Raw genomic sequence first — 16,496 nt, 5'->3', positions numbered from 1 at the left:
TGCATGCCTGTGTGGGAGAAAAAGAGAAAGAGAGAGAGAGAGAGGGAGAGAGGAGTGAATAATGAGGTAAAAGTAAAGAAAGAGTGGAAAAGTGGTACATTCAAAAGAAGCCAAATGACAGCGAGAGAGAGAGAGATTATAAACAGAAGGAGGGTGAAAGTGAAGAACAAGGAGAAGAGAGTAAGGACTGTCAGGAGAACAGAGGAGGAGAATAAAGTAGCGACAGCAAAGAGGGAAAAGGAAAGGAATGGAGAGGAATGGAGAGAAGAGAAGAGAAGAGAAGAGAAGAGAAGAGAAGAGAAGAGAAGAGAAGAGAAGAGAAGAGAAGAGAAGAGAAGAGAAGAGAAGAGAAGAGAAGAGAAGAGAAGAGAAGAGAAGAGAAGAGAAGAGAAGAGAAGAGATGAGAAGAGAAGAGAAGAGAAGAGAAGAGAAGAGAAGAGAAGAGAAGAGAAGAGAAGAGAAGAGAAGAGAAGAGAAGAGAAGAGAAGAGAAGAGAAGAGAAGAGAAGAGAAGAGAAGAGAAGAGAAGAGAAGAGAAGAGAAGAGAAGAGAAGAGAAGAGAAGAGAAGAGAAGAGAAGAGAAGAGAAGAGAAGAGAAGAGAAGAGAAGAGAAGAGAAGAGAAGAGAAGAGAAGAGAAGAGAACAGGAGAGAAGAGAAGAGAAGAGAAGAGGAGAGAAGAGAAGAGAAGAGAAGAGAAGAGAAGAGAAGAAACACACACTCCGTCTGGCCTCCACAAACACTGGCTGTCTATCCCGGACCGCTGGGCTGCAGGCGCAGTGTGGCCACCACTGCCCTCTCCCCTCCCAGCTTCTGACTGGACTGATTCCCCCCACATACACACATTCCCCTGTCCACTGCTACCCCCAAACAAAAACATACACACACACACACACACACACACACACACACACACACACACACACACACAGACAGACCATAAACTCCAGACCCACACAAATCAACCCCCCTGCACACTGTTTTTGTGTCTCAGACCAGGCTCGTCAATGACAGGCTTTTCAAGCCACTGCTCACAGCCGCGTTTTGGAGGATGCTGTGAAGCAGCCTTGAATAGATCTCATGGCAGTAGACAGTCAGCAGCATAGCAAGAAAATTAACACACAAAGGGGAGCTTCCCTGCTGGAGTGCAGGCTCGAGCACCAAACGTGTTGCTAGTGAGCACGCAGCATGTCGCTCGTAGTTCAAGCTAAGACTGTGTGTTTCTCAATCACATACTCCAGTGTGGGTTCACTGTAACCCACAGTTTATTCAAACTGTGCCTCATCGAAAATCTGAGTGTTCCAGATGTGTGAGAGGTATGTTTGCTGTTTGCTATTTGATGAATGTGACATTCAATAGATCAGTCACAAAATGACCATTTATGGCGTATGCCTTTACAGATAAGAATTGGGATCGTGAAGCTTGACATAATAGCCACTGCCAAATCATACCATGCAACACAGGAATAGTTGTTCAGGGGAAGATACAAAATTAACCCTCCTGTTGTATTTGCGGTCAAATTTGACCGATTGACAATTCTTTTCTCTCAAAAATATTGTTAATTTATTCTGACTATAAAGAGGTTCAATGACTTTGTTAACACAGGGCATCTGAACATACAAAACAAAATTTGATCACTTTCATAACAATTTGGGTGTTTTATTTAACTTTAGAACACGGATTGTGTTCCCGGTCCAAAATGACCAACCATTAGAAATTAATGGGTGTGAAAAGTATGGTATATATACTCTTTTGATCCCGTGAGGGAAATTTGGTCTCTGCATTTATCCCAATCCGTGAATTAGTTACACAAACAGCACACAGTGAACACACAGTGAGGTGAAGCACACACTAATCCCAGCGCAGTGAGCTGCCTGCATCAACAGCGGTTCGAACCGGCAACCATCCGGTTACAGTTCCGAGGTGCTAACCAGTAGGCCACGGCTGCCCCGAAAATGGTCAGTGTATAAAATTGAATCCAGCCACATACCTGTTGATCAGATGTAGTGTATCTGTGCTTCGCTTCTGTACATTCACACACACACACACACACACACACACACACACACACACAAACACACTCTCACTCCCCTTCTTTACTTCTATGCCAGCCCCCACTGGAACCTTTCCCTAACAGAATCTTCCCCTTTCTGATTTGCATGAGCTCAGGTCAATGAGGCCTGCAGGCCATAAATAGCAAATGGAAGTTCAAAACTGGTAATATCCAATAGAACATAAGTTGATACAAAGGTCTATCACATCATTAGATGATAATATATGTGTTATTATGGATTCATAATGCAGCGGCCATTTTAGCTGTTCTAAAATCAGTGTAACCTACGGTCTCTTGGGGATTACTGCTTAGAAGGAAATGTGGCCAAGGTGTATTTTTGTGTTGGATTTTACAACAGCATTGAACGTGATTCAGCCAATCATAATCAAGGACCGAAACTATCTGTTTTAGAACCTGACATGCAAAGGCAAACATTCAGGACTGAACATTTTGTACAATAATGACATCAACATCCTAATTGTTTTAACATGAGGTTAATTGGATAATGTGCATTGTGCTCAAGCAGTGACAGCATAGGTGGAGCCAGTAATTCTCGTTGCAGTCTTCATCCAAGAAAATGTACAGCTTCCTGAAAAGCATCCAGAAATTACAGGCCAGAGAGCTGTGGATGTGCTTCCAACCAAACAGAGAGAAGGAGATGGTCTGCACTCTGTATATGGGCTCCAAGAAATACTTTATTTATTCTAAAAAGGCAACATTTTGATTTCAACATCGAGCCCACATACAGTGTGCAGACCATTTCCTTCTCTCTCTCTGACACATTTTGTCTGGCACCTGTTAATACATATTTTGGATGTGCGCACCCGTTTCCACAAATACTTCCATTCCTATGGGACAACACGGCTGAGGCCTCTCAGCATTCTCTAGGTAGCCTACACTCTAACTCAGCAGACAACATAAAAGCCATGTGGACTCATTTGTGGCTACAGTGTATAGGGCTGATTGATGATGATATTGTTGCTGCTGATGATGATGATGATGGGGAAGCTACCAAGAGTGGTAGGCTACGTGCCGTAGAGCACCCTTAGGCAAATTATTTTTTTCATCCATGGCATCCCTTTTGTGAGACACTGCCATAGAGAAGGTAGGCTAACCACAGACCAAGCCAAAAGTCGGACGCCTGATAACGTCTAGCCGGTCGGTGAGTTATAGGTCCAACTGGTGTGGTGCGCGCAGAACTGCCAAGACCAACAGATCTCTGTCAGGTTTTTTACAGTGGATTCAACATGTTAAATTGATGTCGGCGTCGGTAAAGGCTTGCTCTGATTAGTTGTTTAGCTTACCTATTTGTAGCTAAGAAGCACAGTGTAATCATCAGATATAAGGGAATACAATTCTAGTAGCTAGCGTTTTTTTTGCCTCTGGATGATTGGATCTAATAAAGTTTCACCTTTTTTCTCCTCCACCACTTGATTTCTTCCATAACCAAAAGCAGGGACTGAAAACAAAAGGATTTTTATTTCGGTTCCTTCTGAGTACCGGTAGGCCTAAACATTATTTTTTCGTTCCTGTTCCTGTTCCAGTATTCCAAGGCCTCTCCTCTAAATGGTAACCAGTTAGAATGTTATATGCTTAATAATGTTCCTTTAAAAATGACATTGTCTTTAAAAATGTATTTATGGCTGATGGCTCAATAGGCCTAGGCTACTATAGGCTTTAGGCTACAGCCTTAAAAATTAGATGAAATTAGATCAAAATTAGATATCAAGGCTAAGTGTTAAAAACACTGTGCTTGAATTTGTGAGGTGAGATTTGAAAGTAGGCAAGTAGGCATATATAATAATAGATCTTCAAAAATGTCTGTTAGTAGGCCTACTGCATGACAGGCCTATATAATTTCCAAGTGTCTCTGGTAGACTGTATTATTTCACACAATGTTTTCAAATATTTTTTTATCAACTAATAGGTCTAGCCTATTATTCAGGAAAGACAGTGATTCATAAAATCTGACTAAATTCATCTAATAAGGGGTCTGGGGAACACTGTGTGGGCAGGTGATTTTCTAAGCCTATGAATAATTCAAAGAAGGTTAATCGTAACAATATATACAGTTATTGACCGGTTATCTAAAATTGAAAACAGCGTTTACACTTCAGAACAAGTGAAATTGGTTTTGTTTTCCTGTTTTCAGTCACATTCATCCAAAAATGTTACTCGTTTTCGACATCTTATCAAACACATTTTTCATTAAAAGTAGATATACTAAAGGTACAGTCAGCGATTGCACAGGAAATCATGTTTGTTTATGTTTATATTTAAATTTATTAGCAGATGCCCAAAACTACATACACTATATTTTAACCAAGGACCAAACTAAACAGTCCAGAGAGGTAGCTCACTCCTCCCTTCAGTATTCCCAGAGAAACTCCACACAGGGTTTCGGTTTTGTTTTATGGGGCATGCCCCCATTTTGTTTGTTTCCAGTGTTCTAAGCCCGGTCTGCCTACATCATGGCATGGGCAGCTACAGCTAGCAGGTCGTGAGGAGATGATTGCTGAATGTGACAAAAAATGTCATGGGCAATCGCTGACTGCACCTTCAAGTTCTAGTAGTATGAATGCTAGCATCACTTTGTTTGCATTTTGTTTGGCAACAGAATGGAACCTACATGCTAAGGTAATGCAAGGCAATTCAGCGGGCAATTGGCATCGCAGCAATAGTTCTTTGCAGTTACCTTTAGACAAACTGATGTCATCTATTAAACCCATTTCCAGATCTCACCTCCTTCCACTCCAGTAGTGGTTTTGTGATAGGCCATTTAGTCTGACAAAAAAAATGAAAAAAGTAGATAATTGCCATATGCCCAGGTCGTGGTTATAACCCATTAAGGATGATATAAAAGCCAAAGGGGACGGCTGGAGGAAAACAACAACGCCGTAAAGCCAGCTCCCCGCAGCTCGCACAAATTACAGCCCACTTATATTCATCATGGCCGCGATGCACCTACCGGGAGCATTTCACCCAGCCGACGGCATGAGCTTATATCAGCATTATCGCTCCCATCAGTGTGCATTTATATGCTGTACATGTTCACTCGAGTGCACTCCTATCCAACTTCACACAGCCTAACAGGGAATAGATTATTTACCATCACGCCTGGTCCCAGCACAACAGGCAAAGGTGTTAAGTCGTGAAGGGTCTGTATTGTGTGATCAAGCCCTTAGACCACAACTATTAAGTGTTAGACCATACTAATAATAACAGCCATGAGCCTCAACTGGGCAAATTATTAATCACATCAGGATTTTTTTAGGGTAAATATGTGGGCATGTATTAGTGGCTTTCCAGACTTTCCGAGTACTCGGTGGGGATACAACAGCAGGCTGGTTTGCAGAGGATTGGTAAGCTGTATGTGCTCTCTGAACGAAGTCAGATGCAGCAGTTATCTCAGCATGGAAACATCCCCAAATATTTACAGAAATATTCACCTCTGACGGGGGCAACAGCAAAGACAAACAATGCTGTTTATTGGGTTGGTATAGCAGTAATAGTTGTGAAAAGAGGAGGACATAAGCTAGTATAGTCCTGGTCTGTTCACAAATGATGGCTTGATAATTGTTCAAAATTCAGTTCTCAGTGATTACTACCCTAATGGCTGACAGTGTGTTTGCTGATTAAAGCCTTGATGTGAGAGTAGTAAGAAGAGGAGGAGGAGGAGGTCTGACTAGAACACATTTAGACCACAAGTCACAGACAATCAAATGAACTGTAGAACGACTTCAGAATCAGCAGACTCAAGTGTTGGTCAATGGAGCACTTTGAAGGGGAAAAGAGAAGAGCAACAAAAAAGAAAAGGCAAAGGAAGCCGAGTCCTTGTGAAAGAGAGCACTGTCTGAGACGCCGGGGCCATCCCACTGTTCCTCGTCTGCCTAGGCCCACTTCCGGCTGCCCCCTTTCCAAGCAGGGAGGCATTCCGGGCGAGAGGTCCTGATGAAAGACTGCCCTGTTGTGTGCCCGCTCCGAGGCGACAGCCACAGGCAATTTACAAGGTGCCCTGCTGGGCTGAACTGTGACCCAGTCTCCGAGCGCTGCTCCCAGGTGACGGATGAAACACTGGCCCCCTCACACCACCAGCCACAGCCACGGGCCGCGCGAGCCCACAATGCCTGGCTTTCTTCCTGATTGTAGTGCCACTGCCACACCACTGGCTGTTGTAAAAAGCCGTCAGCTCAGATCAAAGAGAGCTAATCTGAATTAAACACTGACACCCAGAGTGGGACATGTACCTTTTAGAGTGAATGGGGTAGACTGCATTACTAATGTCCAGATGGAACAGCGTCCTGACTTCTTTACTTCAAAATTAATATGTTTAGCATGCTAATGGTTTTAGCGTGAAAGCGAGCATACGTGTGAAAGAGATCAGCACTAAGTGGGAGTTAAACAGCTACAGCACACACCTAGCCCAACGCTGCATACTGAGGCTGAGACGCTGTCACAAATAAACAAACAGGACGCGGCCCGGCACTGGGGCTGTGCTGCCTGACACACGATAACTAGGGAAGGAAGAAATGCCAACCATCCCCCGCGGATCGGATAGCCCAGGGTCTGTCAGCGCACTCCCAGCGTGGTCAGGACCAGTTGTAAAATACACCTCCGCCGGTCAGAGGTCAGAAGAGAGGCCTGGGAGAGATGCCAGTGGACGCACGTCTCTCATGGATTTACAATGAAGCCTGACACATACTCACTGCCGGTGAAACAGCCTGCAATCTGGGGACCTCATCTAGTTACAAACGGTGAGAAACAGATGGATGAGAGAGAGAAAGAGAGAAAGAGAGAGGCAGACAGAGAGATAAGTTAAGAAGATGAAGTCTGCGGAGCCCTGAATATTGAATATGATGAATATTCATGATATCTTTCATCTAAAACATCTTGCTATGGTATATTACATCAACAGAGATAATAAGCATTTGAAAGATTCTGCCTGACCAGAACCATTGGCAGCCCTTTCCAACTGTGGAAGGGAGAACAGGCCATAACCACAAACAAAACGATAAGCAGTGCAATTTATATATGACAAAATGCATATTTTTAAAACATTATATACAGATCGTTATTTACAGCAGGTCATTTGAAGATTTAAACACAATGACAAAATAATGTCTGTCATAAATAACAACTAATTGCCAGGCAGTGAATTTGAGACGCAGTATGCAAACATACACACAGAGACTTGACCAGTTTAGCTGTTTCAACAATGGTGAGAGGCAGAACCGTAGATAGGACACACATTTGAATAAACACTGCAAACCTAACAGAATTGCACAATTGCTGTGGTTTAGACTGTGATGATACTTGAGATAACCAGTGAATGGCCATGCTTCCATAATGGAGACTTAAACAATAGTGTCACACTGAAAAATAAGCAAAGGGGAAAGGGTAGGAGTTACCGCTGGAGTTTTTGTCTTTCACTGCGTATTGCCCAGAGCATGATTAGAATCATTACCATCATTTGGAAACTGTTACAAAACTAATGTAAAGTACTGTAGGACTAGTTCTTGCGCCTGAAATATGCCCCCCGCCCAAGCAATAGGGCTCATCACTATTGTACAGCCTCTCAATGTCTACACTGCAGAGGTTACTGGAAATAAACACAGACGGGACAGAAGGGACGCCAACGCACTAGCAAGCATGGGAGTGATTGGCATGGGAGTGATTGGCATGATAGCACCGCTATGTGCAAAAGAAGTTCACTGATTCCTTTTATAGACGTGGAGTTTAGCAGTCAGTGTGTGTCTGGCATGTTTCGGAGGCCTGGATCCAAGAAGCAGACATTTAGATATTTTTTCTGATGCAAGGTCAGCAAGAATGTGGAGGGGTAAAGGAGGGGGGCTCATTTTGTTTTGTTTTACACAGTGGAAACAAGTTGCAAACAGTCCAATTTGTGGATGCTGGTTGCTAAATGTAGGGCAATTTGGATGCCACAATTAATGTAATGCTGTGAACAGTTCATGGTAAAGTATACATTTGGGGAAACAGTTTCTCCTTCCTTTACAGAGGTGAGGTGGTTTTGTGATGACCTCACATAACCAGCACAAGGTGTAAGCTAACACTGAAACAGACACTGAGAGAGAGAAGGGGAATGATGATGTCATATTGATTTATGGTATACCATTGTGTTCGATCATGTGGATCCTTTGAATTGTTCAACATATGAGAAACTATTTTCAAATATGTGAAAAGATTCTTTAGAGCTACTTGTTTGAATATTCATGTTATAGATTGTCATACATGCTCAAACATTTCCTTGTAAATGCAGAAAAGAAGACAGCATAACCATAAAATCTAAAGTTCATAACAAATAAATAAAAAAATAGTGAGTGATGTTGAGCAAACAGAATTGGTGATTTGTTTATGGGACTTTAGAACCATTTTATTTTAGCATCAGATTTAGTTAATTTTCTCATGTAATACATATGTAATAAACCCTGTATTTTGCAATCACATCTATTTGTGACTTGCTAGATAACAGAATGACTAGCATTATATTATATTAATAATGCATAACCAATATTATATTAGCATCAATGTGTTAATTTTAAGCAAGTAATTTTAATGAATTGTGTTTTGAGCATAATGCTGTCATTGGCCAACATAAAAAACAAACTTCAGTAGTACTAGTACATAATACAAAATGTATTCGCTATTTCTTTCGATACAATAAAATACTTGAACTGTACCACCAATAAATGAGTGGCCATTGAAGTATGAAAAGCTGCTACTTCATAAGGCTAAAAGACATCAGTATGGAAGAGCCTCTGGACTTTGAAACAAAACTATGGAACTTGGACCAAATGTTGTGGTGCTGGTAGGTGATAATGACATTCTGGAAAGTCACAGGAATGTCACAAAATCCTGAAGATACAGGCCAAATGGTGCAGAAAACAGTTTAGTGTGGCAAAGACAGAACATCATTCAGAAATAGAGTTATGGGTCACAATAGTAAATTCTTACAAATAACAATAAAACAACGTTTGTACATGTTATATAACACCTCCAGTTCTTATATTTACAATACATGTTCATGACAATGTTAATTGACATCTTAAGTATGCATTACTAATGTTGTTACACGCTTGCCTCTCTGAGAATTTGTGCCTCTCTGAGAATTTGACATGTCTTGCTGCTTCTAAAGCCCTCAGGCAGCATTTAAAACAAGATTAAAATGAAAAAAAGAGATTTAGACTTACAAAAATCTCATTCAAGAGAGAACAACTTTTTGAACATTTGCTATCAGGGATGATTGCCCATTTGTCCAAGCGAGCCACTTTTTTTTGCCGAGATGAGAAACCATTGTAAGGACATTAATGCAAACCAGATGTTAAACTTGTGTCCTCAAAATGAATGGCCCTATTGGGAAGCCAAGTCAGGTCTCAGGGGACATTCCTTCGAAAGGCTCCGCTGATTGGTCCATATTGAAACAACATGTCCAAGATAAACGGAGATTTGAAGGAAAAAAGAAAGGAGGCGGGGGGGTGGGGGGTCTTGGCCGACCCAGGCTGAAAATAAATCGTCGGGGCTGAAGGAGGAGCTTAGCTCATCCTCTAAGGAAAACAGAGGCTTTCGCAAGTGACTGACATACATGATGGCTGTGGCGCCAGCCTCGCTCTGGCTGCAGCCCACTCCGCCGGCTGCCTGCACGCGGGGAGCGTCGGGGGGCTGGACTGTTTTTACACTGATGTCACAAGGCCACAAGTCCCCCGGTTTTTTCCATCCAGTTGTTCACATTTTGCTCTTTTGATTCTGTCTTGCTGAACATGGCTTTTTAGTGTCTGAAAATGGCACTGCAGTTTGTTGGAGACTTACAGGGCAGTGCTCTGGCAAAACAAAGGCATAGTTTCCTGTTTGGAGCTGCAGAGTGTTTGACACTGCCTTTGATGTATCATTAATCATTGGCAAGGAAACAGGAATGTATATGGTTTAGAAACTGTATTAGAAAAAGTATTATTATTATGACCAACGCGCAGCGAAGTGGCGGTCATATAGGTTTAGTCAGATTTGTTTTGTTTTTTTTCTTTTTCGCATGTCCAAATTTCCGTCAAGGATTCCCGGGACACTGAAAGACCGGGGTACACGAAACTTGGTGGGCATGTAGCCCCACAAGGATAGCATGGAACCACCTTTTTTCGTTTTGATCTGTAGCCCCCCCGCTGCACTGGACCCCCGAAAAGAGGGTAGGGCAGACATAGTTTTCTGTGAATATTTTGAGAACCGTAGGGTTTAGGAGGACCACCTTTTTTTGTATGTTGATCTTAAGGTGCCATGTCAACCCATTCCATAACCACTCATTTCATGTATAGTGCCACCTAGTTAAAAACAAAAAAGTAAAAATGAGGTGTTGTAATCGCAGGTATCTGTGACCTAACATGGTCAAAACTGCACGAAATTGGAAGTGTAGGATCATTATGACACCCTCTTATGACACCCTGAATGCACGCCAAGTTTCGTGGAATTCCGTTCATGGGGGGGCCACACAATAAATTAATTTCTGTTACTATACACCAACTGGCCTGTAGGTGGCCGGAGACAGTTTTCTGTGAATATCTCAAGAACCGTAGGGCCTAGGAGGTCCACCTTTTTTTCGTATGTTGGTCTTAAGGGGGCATGTCAACCCATCCCATTACCACTTATTTCATGTATAGCGCCACCTAGTTAAAAAATTAAAAAGCAAAAAATTAGGTGTTTTCATCACAATATCTCTGGCTGACATGGTCAAAACTGCACGAAATTGAAAGTGTAGGATCATTATGACACCCTCCGAATGCATGCCAAGTTTTGTAAACTTTCGTTCATGGGGGACCTTACAATAAAATAATTTATGTGTACATTTAGTGACCGTACACCAACAAGGATTCCCGGGACACTGAAAGACCGGGGTACACGAAACTTGGTGGGCATGTAACTTGGTGGGCATGTAACATGTGTTCGAATGTTTGCCTTCAGGGGTCATGTTAACCCATTCCATATGCACACATGTGCATAAACAGATACACACGCACACATACATTCACAGTAATCATACGTATGACACATATTCACACAGTAGACATATGTACGCATGCATGCATATGCATAAACACAGGCACATACGCAGGCACACACACAAGCACACACACACACACACACACACACACACACACACACACACACACACACACACACACACACACACACATAAACATAAACATGTACACGCACACATGCACACAATTCAAGAATTTCTCAAAATTATGAACAGGCAAGATGGGGGTGGGGTTGTATAAAATGAATTTTACATGTGAAATCTATGAACTAATCATGTTTTGGTACTTGTTGTCTAGAAGATACCAGTGAGAATTGAGTGTGGATAATGCATTTTAGTGCGACAGTTAGAATCATATAGGCCTTTCAGCGTGATTTATTTTTGTGGAAAAAATGTGCTGGACTGGGCGGCGGTCATATTTTGTACTGCTCTGCGGTACATCTAGTTTACTTAAAAGCTGCCTGGACGTCTTTCTGCCCCTCCCCCTCCCCCTCACTGTTTAGACCACTGAGGTTATTGACTTATCTTACGGATCCATCATAAGCAAGTTCAGCATGACATCTAAATAGTATTAGCATGTTTACCTCCAAGCCTATCATAGCAAACATACAATCATAATAATCATGATAATATGTCACTTGGACAAGCCAATATTCTCTCTCTCTCTCTCTCACACACACACACACACACACACACACACACACACACACACACACACACACACACACACTCAGCAAACAAATTTAATCTAAAATGCCGCACACCGTGGCACTGGCATATTTTGACATTAGTGTGTGGTGTGGTGTGGTGCTGTGGGAGCTCTATATGAACCCAATTTAATTTCTCTCTCCTGAGAGATTTGTGGGGGAAACAGAAGCCCATCGCGCCGCCATGGCGAAAGGTGAGCCGGCGCCCATGCATCATCCCACGTGCGAAAGGATTTAAGAGCCGGCGGCACCCCAGCAGGCTCCCGAGGCAGCCCCGAGCCTGCTGGACGCGCTTGTTTGTGGAGCCTTCTGGAACCATCCATTAGAACGCGAGGTGAGGGACATTTTCAACACAGGAAGCCGACTGGGGCCCACGTTTGCCCTTCACCTCTCACCAATGGGCTTTCCTCCCAGCCTCCGCAGGGTGGACCACCACTCAGGTACGCCAACAAGGCCGACTGGGACGAGAGGTGGGAAGGGAAGGAATCAGGGTGAGAGGTAACAAATATCTCTGACCCTGGAGGGAGGTGAGCCAGTGAAATAATGACCGTTTTAACCATTTAATTTGTTCCCGGATGCAGGAACATAAGTCAGTGAATGTCTGGTGAGTTTGTCTCAAGGAAATTATGTGCATTCTGTGAAGATAAGGTGGTGGTCATTTTGAGTTCTTAATATTGTGATGCAGTTGGCTCAGTAATTCATTGTTATTGTTATTCATTGTGTATATTTTAAATAAAGTGCACACTTGAGAATTTCTACTAACCCCAACTTAATATATACATGCAATATCTAATACCAGAGGGTGACCAGACACATAAGACAGTACTTCACCACCATGAGGTAAAAATTCAAATATTGCTATTTATCCTGCTGTTGTTCAAATAATGGGGTTAGTAATAATAATAATAGTAGCATTGTAATTGTAAGTGTATGTAAGTATGTAAGGTATCACAACATCTGTTCAAACACACGCTGAACTGAAGAAACTTTAGCTGTGCAGAAACCTCCACATGAACATAGAACTAAAGAAGATCTGCTAAAAAAAGACTACCCCTTGTATCAGGCCATGCACCTTTACAAGCTGTGCAGCTCCAACGCTTAGAGTCTAAAGAGAGAGACTCCAAATAAAACAATAGCTGGAAAGCAGGAGAGTAGCTATGCCTTTTCCTCTGTCAGTGGGCTGCTCGGCCTTTTTTGTAAGCACTTCCATCCTGTGAAAGTCCCTCATTCGCACACACACACACACACACACACACACACACACACACACACACACACACACACACACACACACACAGACCTCCACCTGCTAGGGCCCCGGCTCTTGGGGCGGCCCCAGTCCCTGCGACCGAAGCCCAGCCTCTCCCCCTCATTTGCCTGGCGCCAGTGCTCAATGGGCCCTGCACTTTGATTATTTGTGTTAACAGTTAATTTAGTGCCGCAGACACATGTGCCAAAGCTGCCTTCACTTCCTCATGCATTACCAACAAATGTGACTTTTATGAGTTCCTTTTTTTTCTCTCTCTCCTCTCTCGCTTTCTCTCTCACTCTCTCCACTGGACCACCCCCAACCCTCCCCATGCACCCCCACCCCACCCCTCCTCGGCGTCTCTTGTTCTAACCCTGTGACGGTCGGCAAACCTCCCACTCTTTCTCTCTCTCTCTCTCTCTCTCACTCACTCAGTTCAGTCTTAATCTCTTCCACATCTTGCATGAGAAAGTTATTTCGGGTTCCTCTGTTCCCAGTGTTTGCATTATCAGGAATACATTTCATGTAAGTTTATGGGCCTCTTGCAACCACAGAGGCTCTCTCCAAACTGAAAATCTCTCTCATGGTAGAGGAAAATATATCTGCAGGAAAAAGTCAGTACATACACAATGCTTCCAAGTACATTAAAATGGGCTTCGGCTGAATTTGTCAAACAAGAAAACTCTTAATATCCCTGATGATTTAGTGAAATCATGACAGATTCACTAAACAGCTACCATTTTAAATTTAATTTTGTGTGATCATAATGTCCCTGTTATAGTAGGCCTATACTATCTGTCGCTTATGAAGTCTCCCCTTCAAACCCACAAATGATTCATACTTCTCAGATTAAAAAAGATCCCTTGAAAACCTTCAAAAAAATGGTCAGGCTCAGCAAACAACCGTGACATTGCACTAATGTGACTGATCCATCTTTAACACAGGACTCTGGGGGAAGAGAGACAGTGGGGGGGGGGGGGGAGTGTGTGTGTGCGTGTGTGTGTGTGTGTGTGTGTTTTGAGGAGAGGGAGGGGGGTTGGTTGAGGCTGGCTGTGGATGGACCTCAACATTCTGAGGCTAGGAAAGGAACCGTGCTGAGAAAGCACAAACTAGCCACACGTGTGAGCTCACGCCAGAGCTATGCTAGCAGCAGGCCGCAGGAGCCATGGAAATATTTGTACATCTCCCCTTCTCTTTTTTTGCTCCTCTTTTTTGTCCACGGTTGCTTGTCTGAAACGTAACCCATGCATCATCTTTTATGGTTAAATCGCTCATTTTCATGTGGTTGACTGGCAGATTACATAAGCCCCACCAAATGACATATAAAATCAGCCACATGTATCATTAGATTGTGACCATGCAAGTGCTGTCCAAGTGCTTTCGGTGAACACAAAGGTACCACAGCTCCTTTGATGTGAGCATCACACGGCCCTGATACCAAAACCCCAACATCGCTTCATTTTCTTCTCACTGAATGGTCGCATGCAGTCCAAACATCATCATCCTCCACCACGGCCATCATCATCATAACAATCCTTCCGACGGAACGCGATGACCTCACGGCTCTCTGTGTGCGGCGGAGGAGCGACGAGCAGCGGTCAGGAGCCGTGTCACAGGCCCTGCGGACGGCTCGGCAGATCCAGGATTCCCTCCCTCTTCCTTCCCGGCATTGTCCCATATCCTGTCGGGAGGCTCACCTAACGCCGCGCCGGCTGCCACTTCACCGCGGTGTGACTGGCAGTGACAACACGTGTGTGTGTGTGTGTGTGTATGTGTGTGTGTGTGTGTGTGTGTGTGTGTGTGTGTGTGTATATGTGTGTGTATGTGTGTGACTGTGTGGGTAGGATGCGAGGTCCGGCCAGCTGCTCCGGGTCTGAACAAGGGCAACGCTGAACAACAAGTGTCATCTCAGCCTGGGATGACTAGCCGCACCGCTGGGCCCAGTGGGATGCGGTCATGCTGTCTTGTGGGGGGAGGGGAGGGGGACCTGTCAAAGGATGCGAAATGTGGCATGTTTGGTGGGCTTTTTCCACATCTGTACTTGAATGCAATGTTTGTGCTGTATGGACGAATAACAGTAATAGTCAAACAATGAAACAATGAGGGGCTGTGTTCAGCTTTCTCTTTAACCACCCAGTTACCCCCTCCTCCTCCATTCATCCAAGCACAACAATGGTGTGAGGAGCTAAACGATTTGAACATGCCGCACGAATACACACACCCATGGCTCACACGCACTCACACACACTCACACGCACACACACACACACACACACACACACACGCACACACACACACACACACACACACACACACGCACGCACACACACACACACTCACGCACACACACACACACTCAGGCAGACAATCAGACCAGAGGGCGTATGACTGTGGACGAAGACGGCTAGCCGGCCAGTGTGACTCACTTGGAGTCGGGTTACGACTTGCAGCTCTCTCAGAATTAATAATAATATTACTGATGGCACCAGTGAAAGAGGCGGATTAGAGCCTCTGGGGCGCGGAGCGAGTGGCGCTTGGCCGCCGCACATTTGGGATTTGACTCGACTCCTCTTAAGTACAGTGAGCAGGAAGCCAAAACTCTTTTTCATTTAAGAGCAATTAAGTGGATCCCAGAATCACTGGCTCCACTGCGACGCTCAAGGTTTTTTTTCTCTTCTCTTTTTTCCCTCCCTCTCCCTCTCCCTCTCCCTCTCCCTCTTCACTCTCCCTCTCCCTCTCCCTCTCCCTCTTCACTCTGCTCTGGTTTTATTGCCCATTTCCTTTCCCTTGCGCCAGCAGCAGGAATGCTCACCTCTCTCTCTCTCTCTCTCTCTCTCTCTGCATGTTTCGCATGTTTAGAAAAAAAAGACACTTTTGACGCCAAAGCAACACAGGGACCACCAGGATGAAGTGCAAGCCAGTCCTGCCCCCTGCCCCCCTCCCTCGCGGCATGATCACCATAACACACACAAACACACACACACACACACACTCACACCAGCCATGTATACACACACACCACCCAAAGTAATGGAAACATGCGCGCACACACACATGCGCACACACACACACTCACACTTACACACAGGCACAAAACTTACAACGGCCCAGAATGTGTTGTGTTCCAGCATTTATGTGAGGTAATTAAAAACATCCAGCCGTAATTTAATAGTTCCCGCTAAGCAGAGACACGAAGTCTGCCGACTTTTCCCCTCAGTATAAATAACTTGGAATGTAATAAGTACACAGCTTATTTGTTCTTCTGTTTTTTTTTTCTTCGCAAAATTGATGAGAGCTACTCAACGGCTGAATTGCTCTGCTAGAAGAAACTGAAAAGTGTTTGAGGCCCACATATCACTGTCTTGTAGCTATGTGACGTTGCTTCAATCTATGTTAATCTCTTACCACTGCAATAAGTCTAATGAAGAAAGACGTTCCTTGTTCCTAATG

The sequence above is a fragment of the Alosa alosa genome, chromosome 1 (assembly GCF_017589495.1).
Source record: "Alosa alosa isolate M-15738 ecotype Scorff River chromosome 1, AALO_Geno_1.1, whole genome shotgun sequence".
Taxonomy (NCBI): Eukaryota; Metazoa; Chordata; class Actinopteri; order Clupeiformes; family Clupeidae; genus Alosa; species Alosa alosa.
The sequence above is the reverse complement of the archived record's forward strand: the minus strand, read 5'-3'. Positions refer to the sequence as shown.